Genomic DNA, 20,312 nt, shown 5'->3' with positions numbered 1-20,312 from the left:
AGAATTACACACAGAAAACTATAAGCCATGAAGGAAATTAAAGTATGAAGGAAATTAAAGAAGATTTTTAAAAATGGAAAGATATCCCATGCTCTTGTATTGGAAGAATTAATATTGTTAAAATGGTCACACCGCCCAAGGCAATATGCAGATTTAATGCAATCCCTATCAAATTACCCAGGACATATTTCACAGAACTAGAACAAATCATAATAAAATTTATATGGAACCACAAAAGATCTAGAACTGCCAAAGCAGAAGAAAGAGAAAGAAAGAAGAGAGGCTGGAGGAATAACTCTCCCAGACTTCAGACAATACTATACAGCCACAGTCATCAAGACAGCATGGTACTGGAATACCATTTAACCTTAAGAAGGAAGGTAATTCTGCAATATGCTACAACACAGATAAACCCTGAGGACATTATGCTAAGTGAAATAAGCCAGTCACAAAAAGACAAATACTGTATGGTTTTCCACTTATATGAGGTACTTAAAACAGTCAAGATCATAAAGACAGAAATCGTAATGCTTGTTGTCAGAGGCTGGGGTGGAGTGAGGGAGAATGGGGAGTTATTGATTAATAGGTAGAGTTTCAGTTTATAAAATGAAAGAGTTATGGGGATAGATGGTGGTGATGGTTGCACAACAAAGTGAATTTATTTAAGAAGTTTGTACTGTACACTTTAAAATGGTAGAGATGGTGAATTTTATAGTATGTGTATTTTGCACAATAAAAAAGAAAGAAAATAGGTATGTGGCATGTGACTGAATGCTACTTTGTGATAAAAACAAATGAGGTACTGATACACACTACAACATGCAGGAATCTCGACTACGTGCTCAGTAAAGAAACCAACCACAGAAGACCACATGTTACATGATGTCATTTGTATGAAATGTTCACAACAGACACATCTATGGAGACAGGAAGTAGGAAAGGGTTTCCAGTCGGAAGGAAACAGGAAGTGACTGCCAGCGGGGCTTCTTTTTGAACTGATAGAAAAATCCTAAAACTGGTTGTGGTGATGGCTGCACAGCTCTGGGAGTATACCAAAAACCACTGAGTTATACAATTTTAATGGGTGGGTTATATGATAAGTCTATTACACCTCAATAAAGCTGTTACTGAAAATTTCAAAAAATTGGACTTTTTCCAAAGTTAACATTTCTGCTCTTCAAAAAAGACACTATTAAGAGAACAAAAAGATAATCCACAGGCAGGAAGACAATCTCTGCAAAGTATATATCTGATAAAGGGCTTGTATACAGAATATATAAAGAACGCTAATAACAACAAACAAAAAAAAGCAAATAATCCCCCAAAATGGAGAAAGATTTGAACAAATACTTCACCAAAGAACACATATAGGTGGCTTGAGTAAGCACATGAAAAGGTACTCAGCATCATTAGCCACTAGGAAAATGCAAATCAAAAACATGAGATACCCATACACGCCTATTAGAATGACTGAAGTGCCTAAAATTAAAACAACACACTGAGTGTTAGCGAGACTGCGGAGGAGCTAGAGCTCTCATATGCTGCTGGTGGGAAGGAAAAGGACGGCAACCGCTTTGGAAACATCTGTCCATTTCTTAGAGAGTTAAATATATACTATCTCATGATTCATCCACTCCAATCCCACATATGCATGGATCCTAGAGAAAAAAAAATCTGTACGTGTACAAAGACTTGAACAAGAATGCTTATAGCAGCTTTATTTGTAGTAACCTAAAACTAGAAACAACTCAAACATCCAACAATAGATGAACAGATAGACAAGTTATGGTTCATCCATTCAATGAAACACTACGCAACAGTAAAAAGGGGAAAGGACTAATGATACATACACATGCATATATGCATCTCAGAAATCATTAATCCAAATGAAATAAGCCAGACCAAAAAACGGTGTATACTACATGATTCCATTTACATAAAACTCTAGAAATCAAGCCACTATATATATATATATATATTTATATATATATATATATATATATATATATTTTAAAAAACAAATTTCTTCTGTATCACACAAGGAACTATATTCAATATCTTGTAATAACCTTTAATGAAAAAAGTATGAAGACAAATATATATATGTATATGCATATATATATGCTGTGCACCAGAAATGAACACAGTGTAATTGACTGTACTTCAAAATAAATAAATTAAATAAAAATAAAAATAAAAATAGACTTATCCTATGATCCAGCAATCCCACTCCTGGGCACATATCTAGAGGGAACTCTAATTTGAAGAGATACATATACCCCAATGTTCACAGCAGCATTATTTACAATAGCCAAGACATGGAAGCAACCTAAGTGTCCACTGACAGATGATTGGATAAAGAAGATGTGGTATATATATTCAATGGAATACTACTCAGCCATAAAAAAGAATAAAATAATGATATCTGCTGCAGTGTGGATATACCTGGAGATTGTCATTCGAAGTAAAGTAAGCCAGAAAGAGAAAGAAAAATACCATATGATATCACTCACATGTGGAGTCTAAGAAAAAAAAAAGACACAGACTAACTTATTTACAAAAAAGAAGAGACTCACAGACATAGAAACCAAACTTACAGTTACCAGGAAGGGGAAGGGGGATGGGGTGGGAAGGGATAAACTGGGAGTTCAAGATTTGCAGATACTTACTACTCTATATAAAATAGATAAATGACACGTTTCTTCTGGATAGCACATGGAACTATATTCAATACCTTGCAATAACCTATACTGAAAAAGAATATGAAAAGGATATATGTATGTATATGTATGACTGAAACATTAAGCTGTACACCAGAAATTGACACAACATTGTAAACTGACTCTACTTTAATAAAAAAAAATTATCTGAGTATAAAAGCATCCAAACCAAAACTCAGTCACAGTTCCTACAAGGAACATCAGCTTGGAAACAGGAAGTGACACAATTGTGGTTGACAATTTTAAAGGAAACTGATGTGGGACAGGCAGCCGCTGTCATGAAACCAGAGCTAGCACAAAACAAGACCAGATCCAAGGCCTACTTAAGAACAGAACCATTTCTAGCAAGTCAACAGGAGTTGTGATGACAGCAGAGGCAGATGCATAGGACAAAAAAAGACATCCCCAAGTCCCAGAGACATCCCAGAGAAGGGAAAGGGTGACAGTGGGTTTAGGAAGAGAGCTCACAAAGCTCCAGGGAGAAGCTGATGAGGACAAGTTAAAGAAGTCACTCTCTCACGGTAAGTCCTGTTCCCAGACCAAGAAGTGGGCTGGTTCTCAGCACAAGATCAACATTTCCCTCAGGGTTATCCAGGAACGGGCATCAGGGAAAGACCTGAAGAGCAACGCAAACTTGGTTCACACGTTTCTGGACCACAGTCTAGGCTATGTTAAAAGTCCTTGATACTCCCAAGCAAATATTATTTATTCCCTTAGGGTTTTTACCTTTCATTAATGTTAACCACTGTTGACTAGCTCCATCTCCACAGCAAGCCTATATGAATATGTTTTTTTCAGAGCTGGAAAACCTGACTTCTGCTCCACCCACAAGCAGTCTTGGAAGCGGTGAAGGTGGGCCGCACGTCCAGCGCCCTGTCGAAGAGGAAGAGCGTGTGCAGAGCAGTAAGCCTCCTGCCTCGGTCTTCTGATGGCTTCGTGGTAACATGGACAAAATCCACGGGCCTCAGGAGTGTGTAATGTAATCTATGCATTTTTTTCAGAAGGAGGTAAATCTGCTACAAGTTGGCAAAAGAAAAACATGTGCTGCCCACAGGGGTCCTAGTGGCATCCGCAATGCTCATCAAGGCGGACACCGGTCCACCTGCTGACGTCTCTATGCCAGACAAGGAAGGTGTAGTCCCCAGGACGCCCCTGCTGCTCAAGGGGTGAGCTGGTGTCTCCTAAGGGAAGACAGTATCGCCGTGTCCAAGTAGTGTCACGACACTATCCATAAATACCTGTACACGCCACACTCCTAAAGAAGGAGGAATTAATGAAGGAGGAAGAGGAAAAGAAATGAATGTCCCTTCATTTTATATTCCTAAGAACTGATTGCCACCCTCAGTAAACTACTCAGAACATAACCAAATCAGATCGTACTTTCGGGTGCGTATTTGATGTGCACCCCATCTTGCCACGAACCTGATCGCAAGAAGCACCAGGTCCCATTTTCATGCCACATCAAGGTGAACTCCCGCTCTGCAATGCGTATTCTTGCGTTCTTTATCTGTACCTAACAGAAGAGAGAATTCTGTGTGAAATAGGATGTGTGCCGGGTAAATTTTGTTTCTAAAATGCAGGAACAAGGCGCTTTACAGTAATCAGACACTGTACGGCACTTTCACAATGCCTTGGAAGGAGCCCAAGAGTGTGGATTCTTAAATAAGTTCCCCCTGGTAAATGGCGCTGCCACCCTCCGCGTGAACAATAAGTCTATTCCCTTGACACCGCCAAGAACTACCCACTAAAATGCATTCTAGGCCGATAAGAAAGAGTGGGAATATGTTCAGGTCTTGGAGCTCTTTTTAACTCTTGCTGGGAAAGTTCTTTTTAGGGACTGTCACTCGGGGCTTTCTCTCTCCCGATGCTTTCTAACTTCTCCTCCACTCCAAACAGGCTCAGTTTAATTGAATAATTAAATTAAATTATTGGTTGGTTTCTCAGGCCAGCCCAGGACTTCCCTGCTTGAGCCTTCATGCTTCCGGACACCGTAAGCCCCGTCACCTGCGACGACACCGCGCCGCTAGCACGCAGGCGCATGGGATACTTCACCCGGCAGTTGTTTCCCTTCTCAACAACATTTCATGATCCGGTCTTGCCTACAGAATTAAAGTTCAAACACGTCTGCCTAATTTTCAAAAGCTTCTCGGACCTCAACTCACTGTAATCAATATAAACAAATGCTAAACTTTGGAATTCAAGTTTTTTTTTTAATTTTATTAAAGTGTAGTTGATTTACAATGTTTCAGGTGTACAGCAAAGTTATACGTATGCATACATATTTTTTTTTTCAGATTCTTTTCCATTATATGTTATTACAAGAATTGAATGTAGTTCCCTATGCTCTACAGTAGGTCCTTGTTGTTTATCTATTTTATATATAGCAGTATGTGTCTGTTAATCCCCAACCCCTGATTTATCCCTCCCGGAATTTCAGTATTTTTCATTTATTTCATTTCCCCCAATTAAATTAAAACTGAACCGACTCCCTGTGTGTGTGAGTGGCAGGAAGGACAATTTCTCCCTCTTAGCTTCTTAGCCTCTCCTTGATCAATCACAAACTCCAGGCTCTTACACAGTCCCAAAAGAGATCCCTTGGACGTCCACCACCGAGTGGGCGGGAGCCCTGGGGTTCCTCAAACCACTGCCACTGGGGCTTCCATATCTCTGCATCCAGACCTGCCATCAAATGTTGTCCTGCCTCTGCCCCAAGCACAGGCTGGCAGGGACTTTCGAAGGTACACACTGCCCCAGGTATGCCTTCACTCCCTCAAAGCCACATCTTGATTCGAAGAGTTTCTTACTCTATTTACCACAGCATCCCGCCCTCTTAGTTGCAAGAATGGTCATTCTCTTCTGAGCCCGGCTGCCCCAAACACACTTTAGGGTCTACCCACTAGGGACCCATAGTCACTGGAGGTCCACTCCAGGATGAACAGCCACCACAACGGTGGAGTCACCCTCCTTCTAAGCCCCCAAACCACCAAAATTCACTCTACCCGCTCCTCGCACTGAGCTGCTTGATTGCCTCTGAAGGTGGGGTGTCATGGGGGCAGAGCCCAGAACACAAAATGCCCGTTTCCCCTCTTGGGAGACTATTTGCCAATGAGCTGTGTCAGAGAAAGAAGAAAGACCCTTGGGTGCTTCTCCTCTCTGACATTGTACAGAAAGTCCTAGCCAGTGCGATAAGGCGAGAAAAAGAAACAAAAGGCATCCAATGTGAAAAGGAAAACATAAAACCGCGTTTACCCACAGAGGTCACAGCCTTCCATGAACAAAATCTCGGTCTCCCAAAAAGAAAACCGCCAGAACTAGTAAGTGAGTTAGCAAAGTCACAAGACACAAGATTAATTATTTAAAAGCAACCGTGTTTCTATCAACTAGCAATAATTAGAAATTGAAATTTAGGATATAGTAATACTTGTAACAATATCAGAAAACATGAAATATTTAGGGATAAATCTAACAAAATATGTGTGATATTTAAGTGCTAAAGTATACAAAATATTGATGAAAGAAATCAAAGGAGATCTAAATAAATGGAGAGACGTGTTCATGGGTTGGAAGGTTCAGAAACAGCAAAGACCTAGAGTAGCCAGTACAATTTTTTACAAAGTAGAACAAAGTTGAAGGACTCATACTACCTAAATTTCAACACTTAACTATAATTCTACGGTATTTAAGACAGTGTGGTATTAATTGTGATATAGATCATCTGAACGCAACAAAAAGTCCAGAAATAGACCCACACATGTATGATCAAAAATTTATGTTTTTTTAAAGAAAAGGTGCCAATATAATTAAATGGAGAAAAGATAATCCTTTGAACAGATAGTGCAGGGACTATCTGGCCGATTAATATGCAACACAGTGAACCTCAATTCACATATAAACATTAATTCAAAATAGATCACAAACCTAAATGTAAAACCTAAAATTAAAAAATTTCTAGAAGGAAAGAGAGGGGAAAATATTTGTGAGCTTTGGTTAGGTAAAGATTTCTGACATGGGAAATAAAAACTCAAACTATAAAAACTTGATAAATAGGGTATTATCAAAATTAAAAATGTGTCTTCTTCAACAGACACATTAAGAAATTAAAACACAAGCTAGAGACTAGGAAAAAATATGCGCAATATAAATATCTGACAAAACACTTGGATCCAGAATACACAAATATATTCTCAACTCAATAATAGGAAGAAAACAAACAATCCCATTAAAAAGGATATAAGATATGCGAACAGACGCATAAAAAAGGATGATTACATGGATGGCAAATAAGCACGTGAAAAATGCTCCAGTCACTAGTCATCAGAGAAATACAACTTATATCACAATAAGATACCACTACACACCTATCAGAAAGGTTAAAATTTTTAAAACCCCATAGCAACTGTTCAAGAGGACTTGAACGAGCTGGAGTGAGTGTTCATGAGCGGCAGGAACGTGTAATGGTACAAACATGTTAGAGAATAGCTCGGCAGTTTCTTAAAATGTTAAGCCTATATACTGACGGTTCAGTCCATACAACTCCACTCTTAGTATTTATCTAAGAGAGATAAACGCATGTATCTATACAGTGTAATACTACTCAGTCCTAAAAAAGAACAAAATCATGCCACTTGCAGCAACATGGATGGACCTGAAGATTATCATACTAAGTGAAATAAGTCAGACAGAAAAAGGCAAATATCATATGATATCACTTACATGTGGAATCTAAAAAAATGAGACAAATGAACCTATTTACAAAATAGAAACAGACTCACAGATATAGAAAACGAACATACGGTTACCAGAGGGGAAAGGGGATGGGGAAAGGATAAATAGGAGTTTGGTATTAGCAAATACAAACTACTATATATAAAATAGATAAACAACAAGGACCTACTGTAGAGCACAGGGAACTACATTCAATGGCTTGTAATAACCTATAATGAAAAAGAATCTGAAAAACAATATGTGTATATATATATATATGTTTGTATGACAGAATCACTATGTTGTACACCGGAAACTACCACCACATTGTAAATCACCTACACTGCAATTTAACAAAATGAAAACCAAGATATCAGTAAAATAGTAAAAACCAACCAAACAAAAAGCATATATCCACGTAGTGACCATCCCACAAGTACAAGCAGAAGCACCCGGACGTAGTGTGTAAGACGAGCACAAGAAGACTGTGGAAAGAGGCGAGAAGGCGGCGGGCTGGCCGGGGACCTGCGGCCCGGGGCCGGCGTGGGCATGGCCGTGGGCCCCCTGCGTGTCCCCACCCGGGGCCCCGCACGCCCCGCCCTGACGCTGCGCGGGCGGCCGGCCGCGGCGCCCCAGGAAACCCCCCAAAACTAACCAGCGGGAGAAGGAACACATAACTGAGTCGCTGTGCTGCGCACCAGAAGCTGACACCGCGCTGTACGTCGGCTATACCGCAAATACAATTTTTAAAATACGAAACACAGACAGACAAAGCACACGGCTCAGCCCAAGCCCGCCCGTGAGATGGAGTTAGGGGGGTTCCGCTCCTGACCGCTCAAGACCCGACCGAGGAGGGCCGACCCCCACTGCCGTCAGAACGGCCAAGCAGAAGCCGGCCCTCCCAGCCGGGGACAGGGCCCCCACCTGCAGGGTCAGTGGGGCCCACGGGGGCACCCCCGCTCAGCAGCAGATGCTCAGTATCAGCGGAGACCTAGTGGGGAAGGTAGACTTACTCCCCACCTGGCACTAAGGTGGGGGTGTTCGCTTTTCTCCCCCCAGAGCGGTATCAGAGAAGGCTACCTGAAACAGAAGGTTTAAGTAAAACCCAGAGTCTCATAATACAGTACGAAAATGTCCAGGTTTCTATTAAAAAATCATTCATCATACCAGTAACTAGGAAGGCCTCAAACTGAATGTTGGTTCACAAATTGGCCCCCATACAGAGGGCAAGGAGAGGCCGAGGAAAGAGACAGACCCCTCCAGGTTGACAGATGACAGGTTTAATAAGCAAGGCAACTTACACACAGGGCTTGTCTTGGGACAACCGAGGGAAGAGGACATCTCTGCACCCACTTGCCAGAATCTTAGAAGTTATAGCAACCTTAACCTGCCCAGTCACGTATTCAGTTTAGGTGGTCTCGACAACTCAGTGCTCTCTCTCAAGGCCGCATCCTTGAAAACAGCTCCCACGGGCAGAGCGGACAATCCAAGGACAGGGAGGGGGCGAGGAGCCTCCAATTGCCCTGGTCCAGCTTGAGAGCCACTCACAGCTTACATCCTCCCAATTATCTCCTCCAACACGGAATACGTAAAAACAATCAATAAATGACCAAGATGACAGAGGTAATGGAATTCTCTGGCCAAAATTTTAAAACCACCGTGAAACAAATATTTCAATGAGTAATTACAAACATGTTTGAAACAAATGAAAAAAATGCAAAGCCTCAGAAAAGGAGTAAAATGTGCAGCAAAGAAATAGAAAATATAAAGAAGAACCCAAGGGAAATTTTGGATGGAAAATACAAGAACAGAACAGAACAGAACAGAAGAAGGTCAACAACAGAATGAAAGGGACAGAGGAGTCAGTAACTGGAAAACAGAAACTAATCTGAGCAGCAAAGAGAAAATAGACTAAAAAAACAAAATGAACAGGGAGCTCAGGGACCTGTGGGACCATAACATCATTGCTATCAAATTCATGTAATCAGAGTCCCAGGAAGAGAGAAGACAGGGCTGAAAAATTACTCGAAGAAATGATAACTGAAACTTCCCAAATTTGTCAAGAATGTAAATCTATAGATTAAAGTATCTGGGCAAATCCAAGCAGGATAAACTCAAAGAAAATTCAGTCCAAGAAGTCGATGAAGCAAAGAGCTGGTTCTTTGAAAAGGTGGATAAAATAAACAAACTTCTAGCAGGACTGATGGAGAAAAACAGAAGACAAGGGTCAGCAACACAGCAGTCCCCTCTTATCCGTGGTTTTCCTTTGCACAGTTTCCATGTCATTCTGAGGCGCGTGATGAAACCTCAGGTCATCCTGCTCTATCCTGCCCGGGATCCCCAACCACCACCATCACCTGCTCCTGACGTCCAACCTTCAACATCGTCACTGCTCAGTGAGCCAGCATCACCTGTGGCAGGTGATCCTCCTTACACCCCATCAGAAGGTCAGTGGCAGCCTAAGACCACATCACAATGCCTGCGTCATTTACTTCCCTCCGTCTCATCGCGTAGGCATTTTATCATCTCAGCGTCGTCACAAGAACAAGGGTGAGTACTGTACAATCAGGTATTTTGAGAGAGAATGCAAGACCACATTCACATAACTTATATTACAGTGTATTGTTATAATTGTTCTATTTTATTAGTCATTGTTGTTAATCTTACTGTGCCTAATTTATAAGTTGAACTTTATCTAAGGCGTGTATGTATAGGGGGAAAACAGCATATATAAGGTTCAGTGCTATTCGAAGTTTCAGGCTTCCACTGGGGGCTTTGGAACATATTCCCCACAGACATGGGGGGCCCTGAATCAGAAATGTAACAGAAAACAGCACTGCAGACCCTGCAGGTGCCAAAAAGGATAATAAGGGAATACTATGAACAACTCTAAACACACACATTTGACAACTTAAGTTAAACAGACCACTGCGTCGGAAGACACATATCACCACCAACTGTGAAACGGGATTTGAATAGCCCTATAACCACTGAAGGAATTGAATTTATAATTTAAAATTTCCCCTCAAAAAAGAAATGTCCAAGTACATATAGTTTTACTAGAAATTTCTTCCAAAGAATTAAAAAAGAATTAACACGAATTCTACACAATGTCTTTTAGAAAACATAAGAGGTGGGAAGATTTCCCAACTCATTCTGTACCAAAATAAGACAAAACAAAACAAAAATGCCTATTCAAATACTCAAATATGTCTCCTCAAATCTTTTGCCCATTTTTAAACTGGGTTATTTGTCCTTTTATTGTTGAATTGTTAGAGTTCTTTATATATTCTTAAAAGTAGACCCTTACCAGGTGTGTGATTTGCAAATATTTTGTCCCAGCTTATCTTTTCACTTTCTGAATTATGTTTTTAATGTATGGAAGTTTTTAATTTTGATAAAATCCAACTAATCTATTTTTTCTTGTTTCTTATGCTTTTCATGTCATATTTAAGTAACTACTGCCTATTCTAGGGTCTTACAGATTTACCCCTATATTTCCTTCTAAGAGTTTTATAATTTTAGTAATATAAATAAAAATTGAGTTAATTTCTGTCTATGGTGTGAGGTAAGGGGTCATCTTCATTCCTTTGTATATAGAAAACCTCTTGTCCCAGCACCATTTGTTGAAGACACCACTAGTCTTTCTTCACTGAGTGGTCTTGGCACTCCTGTCAAAAATCATTTGGCAATAGATGTAGGGGTTTATTTCGGATTTTTAATTCTATCCCGTTGATCTATATAGGTCCATCCTTATGCCAGTAGCAGACTATAGCTGTGGACAGTTAGCCCTCTGTATCCTTGAATTTTGCACCCAGATTCAACCAATCACAGAACAAAAATACTAACAGGAAAAAAATTCCAGAAAGTCCCAAAAAGCCAAAGTTGAATTTGCCGTGTGCTAGCAACTATTTACATAGCATTTCCATTGCATTAAGTATTATAAGTAATCTAGAGGTGATTTGAAGCCTACAGGAGGATGTGATAATGTTATATGCAAATACTGTGCCATTTGACATAAGGGACTTGAGCATCTACAGATTTTGTTATTCAAGGCCGGTCCTGGCATCAGTTCCCTCCAAATACTGAGAAATGGCTGTACTAAGTTTTGAAGTCAGGAAATGTAATTCCTCCAATTCTGTTACTGTTTTTCAGGATTGTTTTGGCTATTTGGAAACCCTCACATTTCTACATGAGTATTAGGACCAGGTTGTCCATTTCTGTGTAAAAGACAGTTGGAATTCTGAGGGGGATTGCATTGAATCTATAGATCCAGTTTGGGCAATGTTGGATGGAAATGCATAATATAAAAAAAATAGAAATCTTTCCAAAAATAAGGTACAAATATACTGTAATTCCAATTTGAACTCCAATTATTTTTAATGTGGACAAAGCAATGTCCAGTGTCACCCAAACACCGTCTTGAAAAGTACTCATGCAATGGGACTTTGTCTGGTTTTGCTTCTTATGATAAGTGGTGGTGAGATATCTGTTATCTGATGTGTGCTATTTTATTTTGTACTTTTGAACATCTTACCCATTACAGAATAAATAATGTTAAATGAAATACATTTTTAAAAAGAATACAGAGCTTGCAAGGGATGCAATAAAGGAGAGTTAAATTCTGTTTCCCAGCTTGACATCTGGCTTAGAATCAGACTAGAGATCTTCCCTTAACAGAGGGAAAGAGAATTCGAAGGGAATTGGCGGGAAGTGGCAGGGAGAGGGGGCAGCAGGGGCAGCCCAGGGTAAGTTCAGAATCTCCACAGATGGAAGAACTTCCCAGGGACCAAGTAGGCACCACGCAAAGTGACCAGGCCTCTGCCATCTTGTTGGTGCACCACAAAGAAAGCTGCCTTCCAGGTGAGGCTGTGGGTTCGCTGTCCAGCGCAGGGGTTGAAAAGAGAGAGGGTACAGATGGGTCCAGCCACAATCCATCTCCCACTCAGGGATGGAGGCTGCGGGAGGCCCTCAGTGCCTTCCCTGTGGCCCACAAGAGAGCCAGACCCTGTCACATGGGGGCTTTCAAACCAGTAAATGATTTCTGGAGAAGCACCAGAGAGAGACTACGACAGTGGCCAGGTAAGTAAAAAGGCATTGCCTCGCCTTCCTCCGCACTCCACCCCCCCACCCCACCCCCCCCCCCCCCCCCCCCCCCCGTGCACAGCAGGAGCCGGCCTGCAAGAGGGCTTGTCTGTGAGACAAGCGGGGCCCTCCACCCGCCTGGGACTGAGAGATAGGGTCCCGCCTACGCCCTCAGGGAGGAGAGTGGAAGGGATAAGATTTGAACTGAGATTGGGGCTTTACAGTGAATTTACTTTTTACCTTCTTCATTTTCCAAATAAATTAAATGAGTTAGATTTTAACAATGAAAAGTAACTAGACAGTAATAAACTCTTCCCAAGAATTCATTAAAGAGCAAGATGGGGAGAATTTAGAGCATCGTGGAAGCCATACTTGGAGAGAAACACAAAACCGTTTTGCACTTACGTCCCAGTGAATTAAGACTGGCCAGCTCCCTGGTCACGACAGGCTCAGGCCACATGGTTTGGTGCAGAAGCTTCCCCCAAACCCCGCAGATATACAAGGTCAGAGGAACACAGATTTCCTCCTAAAACCATCACTCAGCTCAGCGCGGTACAAATATTTCTAATCCTGGCAATGACTCTGCAGGTGGTTACTATTACCCTCACTTTGTAGTTGAGGAAACAAGACGTTCTGAGTGGCTGGGTGACGGTGGTGTCTCCGGAATGCCAACCCTCCATCTGCCTGGGCCCCACCCACCACAGCAGCAACTTGCCCTAACTCTCTTCAGAGCCCCCGGAAACCCTCTCCACAGTCCCTGGGCTGGTGCCTCCACTGGGCCCACCTGGGCCTTCACAGATGGACTTTCCATCTGCTGCCTCTCCAGGACTGTTTCCTCCCATGATGCCCACTGATCTTTCTGTTTTCAAATCTCCAATCACTCAAGACCCTGAACCCAGTATGTTCGATGTGATAATGGGGAGACGGGGAGGGGGATGGGCAGAGGAAACACTTCTCTGGGAACCCCTGAACCAAAAACACAGGCTGGAGCGCAGCCTGCAGGAGGAAGTAGGGCGGGTCAGCCAGAGAGGATGTTGCCCCCAACAGGTCAGACTCGAGGAGGGGCCCTCGGGTGAGAGGGAAGTGAAACGAGGGAGTGCCTGGAAGAGACTGTTCACGCTTTCAACCCGCGCCAAGCGGGATGAGTAATGCTGGAGGCTGGTGGGGCTCACTCTGCACCGCCAGAGCTGGGGGCTCCCGGGCCAGCAGCAGGGCCATGCACCCCACAGAGCCTTGGAGTGGAGTGGCTGGCACCCCAGCCCATGATCCAGCCCAGAGGACAGCTGGGGACAGCCAGGAACTCACTCTCCCCTTCAGATGCTCCCGGGGGGTGTGAGTGATACTGGAAGCAAGGCCCACTTGGGAAGAGGAAGGCCTCCCTTCCTTTGGTCCATGGACGTCTCAGCCATTAGGAACGAACCCTGGAGTGTGGCCTGGTGCTGGCCGCTGGGACGTGTGGCACGTGGCCTCCGGCCCTGGAGGTCCTTGGGCGGCTGCTTTCTCCGCAGGGACGCACCTCGCAGGGTCTCCAGAGCGGGTCTTACGGAGACCGGGATATGTCTCTGGAGAAGGAGGGTTCGAGGAGTGTTCATGATTCCATGTCCCCGTGTGAGGACACAGAGTGCCCCTCTTGACACAGGGCATCGTCCTTGTGCCTGTAGGACAAGGAGCCTGGCCAGGGTTGCTCAATATTAGGATAAAAAGATCTCTCTGGAGGTCAAGTGTGGGAAGTCCAGCACCTTCCAGGCTGAGCAGAATCCTAACCAAAGCCTGAGGCTTGGCCTCAGGTATCAATATTGAAGTGACTGGAGAGAAAGATTGGTTTTGTGAATAATGATTTTTAAAGTTTAGCATCTAGAGATCAAGAACAATTGTGTCAAATGGGGAGTTCTCAGCAGCAGGGCATTGCTAGCAACGCTTGTCCGTAAACCCGACCACTGATGGCAGAGTTGATTCGAGATGCCCGCTTGCTCAGGCTGCTGCTGTCAGCACAACTTCTCAACTCGACATCTTTCACCCGTAACCTAAAAACGTCCATCTCCAGCTTTCTGGAGGGATGTATAAAACGTCCTTTTGTCACTAGGGCTTCCTGCCACTTCTTCCTCGACGTTCTCCAGTCTGAGGGGGATTGTTCCTGTTCCACCCTCGCTCCATTTTGCATTCCAGTTCCCTGCTCTTTGCCTTCCGTGCTCAATCACCCCCTTCATACCCTGGATAACTTGATTAAATCCACTCCTGCTGGTGGGGCGTCTCATGAAATCTGCAGAGAGGATTCCCGTCCTCCTCCCTCCTCAGCTCCACCCACAGGGTTCCAGTGACCACACAGAGTCCAGCCCAGGTGCCCTGGCCTCCCAGCTCCAGCACCCTGCACCTCCCCCTCCAGAGACCCACCCAGCCACACCTGGCTCGTTATCGGCACCCTGGCCCATCTCATCTTGGAAGTCCTCTCTGATGTTTTCTGGCTTCTCCCTCTATTGTTTTTCCAAGCCCAACAGCTTTCTCCCGACCTCACTTCTCCATTAAACCCTTGCACCAAAATCTCACCAAAACTCTCTGGCCACCTTGTCTGTCTTCCCTATGGCTTCTCGGAGACTAGCTCTGAAAGAATCCTACCGTCTCATTTCTCAGTTTCTGCACTGGAGCTGCTGAGCACACAGCCCTGAAGGTGGAACCCTGTCTGTGAAATCCAGTCTCCTCTGGGCCTTGACGGTGCCCTGGGGTTCTCTGTCTGGAGCTGTTTTCTCAAGTCCCAGGGCTCCACCCCTCTCTGCAACCCCTACCATCCCTCTCAGGTCACGACTCCATCCTGATTTTACAAAGAAGATGGAAGTAATCGCCCTAGTTTTCTCACCCCCTCACCCCAGTCTCCCCCAGCCTTGACTCAGAAACACCTTCCCACCCACCGCCACCTTCCCCACTTGGCGGTCTCCTCCTCCAAAGCTTTGGGTAAGCACCAGCCCTTCCTTGGGGCCTCCTCCATCCGTAGTGCTCAAGAAACATTAGAAATTATCATTCTTGATCCATGCCCCTTCGCACAGAATCCGTCTGCTTTCTGTCCGAACGATACCTTATTGCACTGACCACACACTAACAATTGTTTATCTATCAGCCTCTCCACAAGCTCCTTGAGAGCAGGGGATGGGCCTTCGTGTATCTTGGGAAACAATATAGCACCTGGCACAGAACAGATGCTCAGTGAACACTTGATGAAATAACACACAAGCAACTGATTTCTCAGGTCGCCCTGCGGTAGTAACAGTTACCTATTTAATGGCCATGATCAGAATCACCTCAAAAGATTTTCAAATTTGAAACCCCCTGGCTGCAGGCCAGACCAATCTGGTCAGAATCTCTTATGGGGACATCAGGCCTCCATCTTCTTTTTAAGAGACCGTACTGGACGGCTTGCTTTGAGAATCACTGGCTTAGGGAAGGTAGTGGGACTCAGAAGATTTAAAAGGTATCGAATTCTGATATGCTGTCCTATAGGAAATGCCTGGCTGTAATCTAGTAAGAAACAAACAAGCAGGTAGAATCGTGAAATATTGAACAATAACGAAGTCGGGTGACAGCAGTGAAAATGCCTGATGGGGTGGGGGGTGACACCAACACCAGGGCTCTGCCAGCTCAAGTCCGTCAGGTTCTCAGCCTCAGAGGCCCAGAGACCCCCGTTCATCTCCCTGGTTCCTCCTCTCGGGAGCTTCACCATTTCCCCATGTTGTCGCTCCTGTGGTTCTAAGTTGAGCACTGACAGGACTCGGGGAAAGCAAGCCAAGCAGGGCCAGTTGGGAGGCCTGCGGGGGCACGGGGGTGGTGCAGAGCTGGGCAGACACAGCCAGCAGCAGCAATGACCCAGAACTCTTCCGAAATGACTCTGTGGTGCCTGTTCTGAATTGGCGTATTTTAGGTCATGAACGGTCCCTAAGAAGTCAGTGTGGATAAGCGATCTAGGGTCTGACTCTTCACGTGTGACCTGTCAAGCCTCCTCTGGGAATTGGTTAGAGACGCAGAATCCTGGCCTTCCTCCGTCAGAATCTGCATTTTACTTGGCCAGATGCATGCACATTCAAGCTGGAGAAGCAGCGCTGCCCTGGCCTGAGACTGGCCGCTGCCAGCAACCTCTTGGGCCACATCTGGGTGCTTCCCTCCGACCACCAGGGGACCCAGCAGTCACACCTCCAGCTCTTTGTCACGAGCGCTGAGCACTGGTGTTTCAGGTGAGAAGAAAGCCAACACTGAGGGCTTTACACAGTAAAAGACTTGCTTTTGCTCACATGACTGAAGAGTCCCGAGGTCTGGCTCGCCCCCCAGGAACCCGGACTCAGAGACTCCTGCACCGTCACCTGGAAGTGGGTTCTCTGGTGGCCTAGCCCTACTTCCATGGGGCGCCTCCAGTGTCCCGCCTGCTGAGTAGGGTCCTGGATGCAGAGAAGAGCAGTGGCCGAGATCCCTCCTTACAGCCCGCCGCAGTTCGCAGGGGGCGTGCAGCAGTCAGTTTTACCCAGTTTAGGCAGAAGTGCTGTGCTGAGCTCCCTTCTGGAGCTGATGCTGGGAAAGCCTGGACCTCACCTGGCCCCCAAGACATGGCCCCCGCCCTCCTCCCTGTAGCAGCCTCCACAGGCCTCCTGTCCTCCTCTCAGTAGCAGCCTCCACAGGCCTCCTGTCCTCCTCCCCGTAGCAGCCTCCACAGGCCTCCTGTCCTCCAGTTCTGCAGTGAGGCCTGCCAATGACAGGCAGTATCAGAAAGTCAGGGGGCAACGGGATCTTCCCAAGGACTGACTTTCTGGCCCCATCCTGCTGGGCTGTAACCTCCCAGTCACGGCTGAGGCATGACGCTCAAGCTACCGCCCCGCTCGGAAAGCTTCCAGTCCCTCCACGGAGTCTCCTACAGAAAGGCCTGTCTGCTCCTGACTCTTTCTTCACTAATTATTTTCATTACGCCCCCTGTTTCCTGAGGGGACCCTGACTGACACAGACACAAGTTAATTTTGTGGAAGAATATAAAATATCCATATACAGAGAATTTTTTAAAAACTTCATTTACAAATTTACTGAAGTCAATAACCAAGAACTTTAGAAACAGCGAGTTGAAATACAGGAGCTACACAATAGATGTTGGTTCCGCATTTAAAACCACCTGGGAGGAGGTAACTTTGGAAGAAAAAGGTGCTTTCTACCATGGTTCATGAATTTGCCACTTTATAAAAATAATCCAACTTTAATGTCAGAATAAGATGCATCTACAGAAAGTGAGAAAAGATGTTTAAGCAGGGCACATTTTGCATCACTTCCTTTGAGGGGTAACAATGTTAAACGCTGCCCTTACTGGAATGTTCATTCTGAGAAAAGAAAGTTTCATACATTGTGACATTTGTAGTACACGGTGAACCCACAACGGAACTCCCACACGGAGCCCAGGGGTTCGTGCCAGCACCGCAGCCCAGCTGTATGCGAGTTGACAGGTGGCTGGGTCCGCTGCCCTGGGCACCGCGGGGCGGCTCTGGGGCGGCTGCGGCGGCGGCACCCAGAGGCCCCCGCGCCGTAGTACCTGTGCAGGGCGCTGGGGGGCGCCAGGAGGCCCGGCATCGCGGGGCGCGGGCTCCAGGCCAAGCTCGAGCTGGGGTGCAGGGGCCTGGCGGCCAGACAGTTCCTGGGCAGTGACGCGGCGAAGAAGGCCAGGTCGGGCCCCATGCCGTCCAGCAGGGACGTGTATGGCGTGGGCAGCGGGTAGCCGTCGAGCGGGGGCGCTCCCAGGCCCTGGCAGTGGGGGGGAACGGGCGGGTCCTGCAGCGGGGAGTCCGGTTGGGGGCCGTCGCCGGGGTGGTCTTCAGGGACCCATCGTAGCGCCGCCTCCTCCAGGAAGACCGCTCCTCCACCGTTGCCCGCCTCGCTGGGGACCCAGTGGCTCCACAGCCCCCAGAGCGGGGGCATCTCTAGAGCCCGCTGGAGACCCGCAAAGCGGCGCCGCACACACTTCATCATCCAAGGGAAGACAGTGTGGAGGTTAATATTAACCATTTTGCCAGAAGAGGAACACCAGGACTCCGTCAGCCAGAGATTACTGGGGCGATCTCACCGACCAAGACCCAGCCAGCTTCCTGGGACGCCGTCTCGGCCTTGCGATATTAGGGTTCTGGAAGTACCAACGCAGCACCCCGGCAAGCCAACCCCTGCCCCAGTAAGGCAACGTAGGGACGGTGTCCAGGAGCGAGGACCACCAGCGGAGCGGTCTATCACCGCTTGGCCTGGCCGCCTGCACCCCTGAGAGCGGACCCAGAAAGAACCGTGCTTGTAAAGAAAGATCGCGCTTAGGGCGTGCACAGCTCTGCCCTTTCCTTCTCGGGTAAAATGCCCCCCCCCCCCACTGGGGCCTCTCTGTTTTAAACGCAGGTACTCCCCGTTCCTGTTCACAAACTCAGTCTTTGCATGAGTGTAAGGGGGGTCTTAGGACTCTAAGTGCACATTAAATGATTGTGTCAACAAACTTACACTGGACTGGAGACAGGACAGGTGGGGTCGACCCCACGCAAGAGTGGAGAAGACCACCAGCTGGGTAAACAGAGGTTCAGCTTCTAGGAGCTCAGAACACCAAGTATGTACTGTTAACTGCAAGGCAAGCTGCAGAACAGCAGGGAAAGTGTGCTCCCTCTCGTGGGGACGTGGGGGAGGGGGAGAGAAAACCCTGCATGTCTTTATGAAAATGAACCCAAGGGGAAACAGGACCGCCATGCCATCACTAGTTTTCCCCTGATGTTCTGCTTACATCTTTTATGGGAAAAAAATGGGAAATATTAAAAATTTAATGAAGCTATTTACACAGAAGATAAATGATTTTACATGGGTAAGATGAAAATAAAGCCTGGACATTTTATTCCTTCTTCAAAAAAAAAAAAAAAGCTAACTCTCCCTCAGCTTGGAAAGAATGAAAGCAGAATGAGCTTGAACTTTTCACAACTGCAGGCCACGTCGCCCAGGTTTTCGAACACAAACTTCAGCATCGGAAAAAAAGAGGTCAACACAGCGGACTGTATCGCTGGACATTCTAAAGTTTTGCACATTTTCCGAACGGTGCTGTTAACTGCATTTCCTGCTTCGTTAATGACCAGCAGTTTTATCTGCTGTTAAGTCCCTCAATTTCTTAACCGATAGATAAAGAAGGAATCAGCTCTTTTTAAAACTTGGAAGAAGAGCATTCGAGTTTTCTTTTGTACAGAGCCTTGCCTGATCAGAAGACACCTTTAAAACCTTTCCCAGGAGCGCAGGATTTCTCGTCATCATTTACACCTGGAGATGGTTAACAATTTGGTCTTGAACCTAAATTCATTTCCCGCCCCGAAGACGATTGTTTCCGTAGAAGTAAAACCCCCGCTACAAGCCAGTTCTCGGAGGCAGAGCCACTGACCCACCCACGCGGATGGTCCCGAGCCGGTGTCTCCCCTGCACAAGCCCACTCCTCTCACTCCCTCCGGGGTTCCCGGAGCCTCGCCCGGCGTCCCGCGCAGGTCCTGGTCCTGCGGGCCCGGTGCCCCCGAGAGCCGCCGGCGCTCCGCCTTAGCCACACCTTGAAGACGCCGTGTGGAGGCTTGGCTGGGCCCGCGGCCCCGGCCCGCGCCCCGCTGCTCCTCGCCGCCTCGCCCTTCACCTTCACAGCCCCGAGGGGGCCCAGCCTGGCCGTCACGGCGGGCCGCGCGCCCGGGGGCTGGCTCGGCCTGGCACCGGCGTACCCCGCATCCGGGCTGCTCACCGCGCTCCAGCCCTGCGCGGCGCCCCGCAACCCTCCGCGGGACACGGAGGGGGCGGGAG

The 20,312-nt window shown here is 46.2% G+C and overlaps 1 protein-coding gene across 1 annotated transcript in view; it reads right to left on the bottom strand.

Moving 5' to 3' along the window:
* Nucleotides 1-20,312, bottom strand: part of RP1 (RP1 axonemal microtubule associated) — a 240,092-nt gene that overhangs the window by 218,212 nt on the left and 1,568 nt on the right. The gene's annotated exons all lie outside the window — the stretch shown is intronic.

Source organism: Camelus bactrianus, chromosome 29 (assembly GCF_048773025.1).
Source record: "Camelus bactrianus isolate YW-2024 breed Bactrian camel chromosome 29, ASM4877302v1, whole genome shotgun sequence".
Lineage (NCBI taxonomy): Eukaryota > Metazoa > Chordata > Mammalia > Artiodactyla > Camelidae > Camelus > Camelus bactrianus.
Note: the sequence above shows the minus strand (reverse complement) of the source record. Positions and strands in the feature narration are given on the sequence as shown.